The following is an 8,293-nucleotide window of genomic DNA, read 5'->3' on the forward strand; positions in this document are numbered from 1 at the left end:
TGCCCCATTTTATGCATGCATAAAGTAAGACCAGTAAGATATGTTTCTATATCACTTAAATCAGGGGTGTCAAACTCAAATCCACACGGGGCCGAAATGAAACTCTGGGACGGAGTCGAGGGCCAAACTTAATATTTTTGAAAAAGTGACGGCAAATTTGCACATTTTCTTTATCAACATTTATGCAATTTTGAACCTTTAAATTTGGAAACAAACTTATTTCTGCATTAACACTGAATGTGGAATAACCAAATGACACACGAGCAAGTCAGTTTTAAATAAAAGGCATCAGTGGTATTCATTACTTGTGGTATAATCAGCATTTTTAAAATCTATTCAGGATTTGTGTTTTCTTGTTTATTCATTTTTCTTGTTTTTTATTCTCCTTTTTTCCTCCTGTAATAAGTGTCATCGCTGCTGTGACGTCTAGCTTTCCCCACTGAGGAACAATAAAGGGATTTTCTATTCTATTCATCTATCTGCAGCCTTTCCACTTCCTGTTTACTGTAGGTTAAATCTTTTCTCACGCACCAACAACAAAATAAAAATATCATTTTATCTTAAATGAAAATGCAACATCTCACCTGTTAACTTTCATGTTTTGGAGCAGAAAAAGAGCATAAAACCAACATATTTAAAGCTCAGTTTGCTCCACTGGTTTACTGTGATGCTCACCTGTTCCAGCCAGATACCTGCATCATGGGGTTGGTCTGAGCTGAGGAGGAGACTCCTGTTGTTTTGTTCATCTTCATCATAATAACGACAACATTAGATGACAACAGGTGCTCACATAGGTTTGTGCTGATGAACATGTCTGAGCAGCTTGACCACGTTTTTGTGTGTCGGGGAGGAAACACAACGACAGAGTCGTGCTGGTTTGAGCGTGTCGCTGCTCGCTGGAGTTATATCAGCTCTGTCTGGACGTTAGTTGGAAAACTTTCTCTTTCAGTCGTGAACACATTACTGAGCGGCTAGAATCTCCGTTTCTGGGCTTCAACGTCAGAAAACAGCTGAGTGAACTCGGCGCTGAGTGACAGGAGTGTAGTTTGTCCGAGACAGCGGGGCTGCAGAGACCGGCAGCAGGCGCTGAAAAAACACAAAGGAGGGGGCTTCGTCGGCTCCGCGCTAACGCTGCAAAGCATCATGGGAGTTGAAGTCGTTGCGGTAAAATCGGCCAGCGGGCCAGTTTTAATATATTTTTGATATTTATCTTGCGGGCCACATAAAAATGCTCCGCGGGCCTTGACTCTGACATGTGTGACTTAAATCTACCTTTTTTCATATGAATATAATTTGCACAAGCTGCGACAAACTGAGCGGGGCTTGAACATTCAAACGTCTGATTAGAAATATGTCTTAATAATTTGCCCATTTCTCGAAAAATATGCAAAAAAAACCCTACTGTTCATTTGCCATATTTGGTCTTTGCATTTTGCTAGTTAAGATGCACAAAGTACTAGTTAAAAAACGGTAGGCTTAGAAAAAGATCAGTACCAGGGGTCACCAAAGTCTGCCTACAACTCTGATTCCACTGGGTCACGCTTCACATTGAACAAACTATAATTTCCATTTTATCTTGAATTCTAAATCATTCTAAAATGAATCAATGAATTTTACAGAAAAAAAACTGAATGAACGGGTGCAAAAGTTAAGGCTGACAGTAAACTACAACTAATTAAAGACACAGAAGCGCTAAATGAGTCATTTGGTTGAATGTATAACCAGTGATAATGATAATAATGTAACCCAGATATGGAATGCAGATTTGTCCCTCCTTCCTGTCTTGTTTCTTCCTCAGTTCCTCCCCGTCAGCGTTCGCTAGTTCAGCTTGAGGTTGGTTCCTCTGCCCCTCTTCTTAATTGGCGTTAAAGATGCCCAAGGCCTTTGCAACACACAAGGAAGAAATTACACGTCTGTACACACACACACACACACACACACACACACACACACACACACACACACACACATATACAATGACTGTACACTGCTTTACAGTGGCAGTGGAGAGTGGCTGTCGTGAAAATTAGCTTTGGGTGTAGAGAAAGAAAAAAAAAGCTTCTGAAGTATCCTTTGCGGCATTAAATCTGCAATCAAAGGGAATATTCTGCTCTTAATTAATGCCTGTTTACCCAACCCTCCCCCAGTTTTTAGCTGCTACACCAGCAAACACTCCAACACAGCTTTTTTCTTTTTTACTTTTCCTCCTCTCACCTTGTTTCCTGTCCTCCATAGCGTCTGCTGCATTTTCAAAACTATCAACAATTCAGAGGACTTGATAGAACAGGTGTTTTTTTGCAGAAGTGAGTAGGTGAGTGTGTCCCAAAGGTTCTGTAAGGGACCCAAAACTCATTTATTTAAAGCAGACATTAGAAAAAGTTCAAATCAGGGTTGGCTTTTCACTGATAGTTGTTCTTTAGCAACAATGTGGTGAACTGATTACAAACTAATAGTGACGTTTGTGAACGTTTTTAAAGATTATCATGAACAAGATCACAGCTCCATCATTTGGAAGTGCTTGTCATGGTATGGGAAAGGTGACTAACCCAAGACATGCAGGACCAGAATGTACACAGATTGATGAGGAAAAAAATTACATTCTATTGTTGGATGAATGATAACTAAATCCAGCGAATGAGGGACGGGAAGGCAGGGTTAGGGTTTATATATATTATATATATATATATATATATATATATTAGTCAGTGGCACTGGTCTGTTTGGCTTGTCATTCTTCCCAAAGGTAACATTTTTCAGCTCATCATTGATTTTGTGTATGGTTGTGTGCTTTTCTTTGTGAGCTTTACAAATGACCAACTTCATAACCAAAGGAATAACTCCCTCCGGCAAGTCGTGCATTACATCTGAGGGAAGAATCAGAGACTTGGTCACATCAAAGTACAGGAGTGCATTAAATGTACTTACCATACACACCATACAAAGCAGTACGCTCTGGGTCATTTTCCACACAGTCTAAGTGGTATTTGTGTATTTCGGTTGTTCTAAGAACAAAATGGTCCTCACAAAAGTGTTGTTGTATGTCTGAGTATGAGGCCATACAAAATCGACATATTCGACCCGTATTGAAAGACATTGAAAAACGCCCAATCATGTGAGCAGAGAGGTTGTCGCATGAAATGGTAGCGAGAGCAGCATGAATTGTGTGCTCTACTTCATCCACACAGATTGTGAAACCCTCTTTGGATAGCATTTTCAGGTCAGTTATCAGGGGTTGAAGTATAGTTTCAAGCCCACACTCTTTTAAGTGTGAATAACAAACCAGTAAGGCTGAAAGAATGTGACTCAACTTTGAAGAATGTTTTGCACTTATGTTTCCTATGGTATAATAAAAGGCACAGATTTTGTATTTACTTCATTGTGGACCAATTGGATTCACAATTTCAACTTCATCTTCATAAGAATAAAGTCTTAGAGCTTGAGGGTGATCTTTGAAAAATGAGTGGTCTTTAAAATACATGCCATCTCTGTAATCAGTCAAAACATCATCATCTTGATTTCTGTGGTTATCCAGAACAATTTGTTCCCACATATCCTCCACCTGACAGTACTTTTTTAGTACCTGTGTGACTGGAACATAAGAATAACTACCAATTTTCTCTCCAGAATTGTCTCCTACTATGTAACTGATGGGTTCTGTCATGTTCATTTTTGATTTGCAGTGTTCTTTAATCATGAACTGTAACGTCTTCTTTAAGAAGCTTTTCTGTCCTCCACTCGTTACCTGCATTAATGGCACCTGTTTGAACTCATTATCTGTATAAAAAACACCTGTCCACAGCCTCAAACAGTCAGACTCCAAACTCCACTATGGCCAAGACCAAAGAGCTTTCGAAGGACACCAGGAAAAGAATTGTAGACCTGCACCGGACTGAGAAGAGTGAATCTACAATAGTCTACAATCTACAATCTACAATCAACTGTGGAAGCAATTATCAGAAAATGGAAGGCATACAAGACCACTGATAATCTCCCTCGATCTGGGGCTCCACGCAAGATCTCATCCCGTGGGGTCAAAATGATCATGAGAACGGTGAGCAAGAATCCCAGAACCACATGGGGGGACCTGGTGAATGACCTGCAGAGAGCTGGGACCACAGTAACAAAGGTCACCATCAGTAACACACTACAACGGCATGGAATCAGATCCTGCAGTGCCAGACGTGTTCCGCTGCTGAAGCCAGTGCATGTCCAGGCCCGTATGAAGTTTGCCAGAGAGCACATGGATGATACAGCAGAGGACTGGGAGAATGTCATGTGGTCAGATGAAACCAAAGTAGAACTTTTTGGTATAAACTCAACTCGTCGTGTTTGGAGGAAGAAGAATACTGAGTTGCATCCCAAGAACACCATACCTACTGTGAAGCTTGGGGGTGGGAACATCATGCTTTGGGGCTGTTTTTCTGCCAAGGGGACAGGACGACTGTGTCAAGGACAGAATGAATGGGGCCATGTATCATGATATTCTGAGCCAAAACCTCCTTCCATCAGTGAGAGCTTTGAAGATGAAACGTGGCTGGGTCTTCCAACACGACAATGATCCCAAACACACCGCCCGGGCAACAAAGGAGTGGGTCCGTAAGAAGCATTTGAAAGTCCTGGAGTGGCCTAGCCAGCCTCCAGACCTCTACCCCATAGAAAATCTGTGGAGGGAGTTGAAAGTCCGTGTTGCTCGGCGACAGGCCCAAAACATCGCTGCTCTCGAGAAGATCTGCATGGAGGAATGGGCCAAAATACTTGCTACTGTGTGTGCAAACCTGGTAAAGACCTATAGTAATCGTTTGACCTCTGTTATTGCCAACAAAAGTTATGTTACAAAGTATTGATTAGAATTTTTGTTATTGACCAAATACTTATTTTCTACCCTGATTTACAAATAAATTCTTTAAAAATCCTGCCATGTGAATTCATGGATTATTTTTCACATTCTGTCTCTCACAGTTGAAGTGTACCTATGATTAAAATTACTGACCTCTGTCATCATTTTATCTTGCACAATCGGTGGCTGACTAAATACTTTTTTGCCCCACTGTGTGTGTGTGTATATATATATATATATATATATATATATATATATATATATATATATATATATATATATATATATATATATAATGGGTTGTCACGGTAACCGGTGTAGCGGTAAACCCCGGTAAAAAAGTTGAAAATAATAACCGTCTTGTTTTTAAAAATATATATTATCTCTGTGGATTACCGTGGCTGCGGTGTAGGCGCGGTGTCATGGTCTGCGTCTGTGTCTTCCTTCATGTGTCTCCTGATGTTTCTCCATCCCTCTCTAGATTCCCTTCTGTGTCTCATAGCGCCCTCATGTGTCTTTTGTCTGCGTCTCAGTTAAAGTGTCTTATTTTGTTGCCCTTTTAATATCATTCCTCCCAGGTCAGCTCCAGCCTCTTTAACCTGACAGCGCCACCTCCCCGTCTCAGACCGTCAGAACCAGAGTCATCTCATTTTCCCCTGACCATGTTGGTGCCGTCTCAGCATTTCGGATGGGCCCAACCACCACACCCTCATTTGGTCATGACAGCGCCGCCACATCTTCTCCGGTGGGCTGTAACCCCTCCTCCTTGACTGAAATCGGCGCCATCTTTGTTTCTCCGATGGGCCGATCCACCAAACCTTCACCAGATCCAGTTGGCATTGCCGGTGTCATTTCCGCACCTCCTAAGAGCCGCTCCCAAGGTCGACGTCGCCGCCATCACCAGCAGTCTCCTGAGGCCAGAGTTGTGCCGCCTACCCCAGAGGCCCCTGCTCTGCTGCCCGAGCCAGACCTCCTAAAGCCGTCTGCTGTCAGAGTTGTGCCGCCCATTCTAGAGAACCCTGCTCTGCAACCCAGGACTAAACGAAATAAATCCTCAGAAGCCAGAGCTGTGCCATCTACCCAAGAGGCCCCTGCTCTGCAACTCACGTCTGAGTTCCATCTGCCATCACCACATCCAGCTTCAGCGGTGGTCCCGAAGGATGCATCGCATCCAGCTTCAGTGGTGGTTCCGGAGGTCGCATCGCATCCTGCTTCGGCGGTGTTCCTGGTGGACATACCGCATCCGGACCAGCTCTTCCACAAGGCTCTGGACCAGCCCATCCAAGAGGCTCCGTTCTAGCCCATCCAAAAGGCTCTGGTCCAGCCCGTCCATGAGGCTCCGGTCCAGCCCGTCCACGAAGCTCCCGTCCAGCCCGTCCACGAGACCCTGGTCCTGCCCGTCCACGAGGCCCCGGTCCAGCCCGTCCGCGAGGCTCTGGTCCAGCCAGTCCGAGAGGTTTCGCCCAGTCCGATGCCACCAGTCCAAGGGTTGACGCCTACAGGCCAAGGGTCAACGCCTCCAGGACAAGGGTCAACGCCTCCAGGACAAGGGTCAATGCCTCCAGGCTAGAAGTCGACGCCTCCAGTCCAAGGGTCGACACCTCCGGGTCAGAGGTTGATGCCCCCAGGCCAGAAGTCGACACCTCCTGTCTCGAAGTCGACGCCTCCTGTCTCGAAGTCGACAGAAGTAGACAGCTCCAGCTCTGAAGTCGACGTCTCCAGCTCCAGCTCTGAGGTCGACGTCTCCAGCTCCAGCTCTGAGGTCGACGTCTCCAGCTCCAGCTCTGAAGTCGACGTCTCCAACTCCAGCTCTGAGGTCGACGTCTCCAGCTCCAGCTCTGAGGTCGACGTCTCCAGCTCCAGCTCTGAGGTCGACGTCTCCAGCTCCAGCTCTGAGGTCGACATCTCCAGCTCCAGCTCTGAGGTCGACGTCTCCAGCTCCAGCTCTGAGGTCGACGTCTCCAGCTCCAGCTCTGAGGTCGACGTCTCCAGCTCCAGCTCTGAGGTCAACGTCTCCAGCTCCAGCTCTGAGGTCGACGTCTCCAGCTCCAGCTCTGAGGTCAACGTCTCCAGCTCCAGCTCTGAGGTCGACGTCTCCAGCTCCAGTCTCCAGCTCCAGCTCTGAAGTCGACGTCTCCAACTCCAGCTCTGAAGTCGACGTCTCCCCGCCTCAAGTCTGTTTTAGCAAATGGCTGCAATATAACAAAGAGTGAAACATTGATGGGATACGAATACTTTTTGTACCCATTATACAAATCGCTATACTCATCTCAGTCCTCTACAGAGGATGACTTTGAAGCATTTTTCATTCCCTCCATGAGTGCAGGTAGGGGTGAGGATCTGGACTACTCTCACCATTGCTACTGTCGGTCTTCAATGAGTTCCTCACTGCTCACTTGCTTCTGCCATATTTGCATCAAGCTGTTATTTCTGTGCCTTTAAAAACAGATTTAAAAAACCCTCATGCTGTGGTTCTTACAGATCGATAAATATTTTCGAATGTAGATGTCAGACATTTTCGCACAGGTCCTGGCTCGGCACTTTGAGACATTGCTCCCTATAGTTGTTTGACCTGACCAGACAGGGTTTGTGAAAAGATCAACGTTAGACAATGTTAGTTCTGTTTAATGTGCAGTATACGCCTGCTCCATCAAACCCAGATGTTGAAGTAGTACTCTCCCTAGATGCTGAAAAGGCATTTGATCTGGTGGAGTGGGACTACCTGACTAAATTAAAATTTGGACCAAAATTTCTGTTTTTGATATAATTGCTACATTCCTCATTATTAGCAGCTGTTTGCACCAAATACACTATTTCAGATTACTTTGATTTTAATCATGGAACTAGGCAGGGATGCCCACTGTCGCCTCTCCTTTTTGACTATTGCCATAGAGCACAACCAAGACATAAGTGTCATCTTACAACTGGGATCCATTCATAAAGTTTATCTTTATGCCGACAATATGCTCTTATATATTCCACATCCTCTTTTTATAATCCCCAAGCTGTTGACTCTTCTTGGTACATTTGGTCAGATGTCAGGTTATAAAGTTAACATTCAGAAGTGATGCTTGTAACTCTTTTGGAAGGACAACTCACTCATTGGCCCCGCTCTTTTAAAAATGAGCTCATATTAATTTAAATGTTCAGGTCCTGTTCATAACATTTATGGACAAGATTTCTAGGTGCAGCCGTGATGCCGAGGGTGCTAATCTCTGTTTTATGTGGATGATGTGGTTCTCCTAGCTTCATCAGGCTCTGACCTACAGCTCTCGCTGGGGACGTTTGCAGCTGAGTGTGAAGTGGCTGGGATGAGGATCGGCACCTCCAAGTCTGACACCATGGTTCTCGGTCGGAAAAGGGTGGCTTGCCAACTCTGGAGAGAGATCCTGCCTCAAGTGGAGGAGTTCAAGTATCTTGGGGTCTTGTTCACGAGTGAGGGAAGGAGGGAGCGGG

This window comes from Nothobranchius furzeri, chromosome 9 (assembly GCF_043380555.1).
Source record: "Nothobranchius furzeri strain GRZ-AD chromosome 9, NfurGRZ-RIMD1, whole genome shotgun sequence".
In the NCBI taxonomy this organism is placed as follows: Eukaryota; Metazoa; Chordata; class Actinopteri; order Cyprinodontiformes; family Nothobranchiidae; genus Nothobranchius; species Nothobranchius furzeri.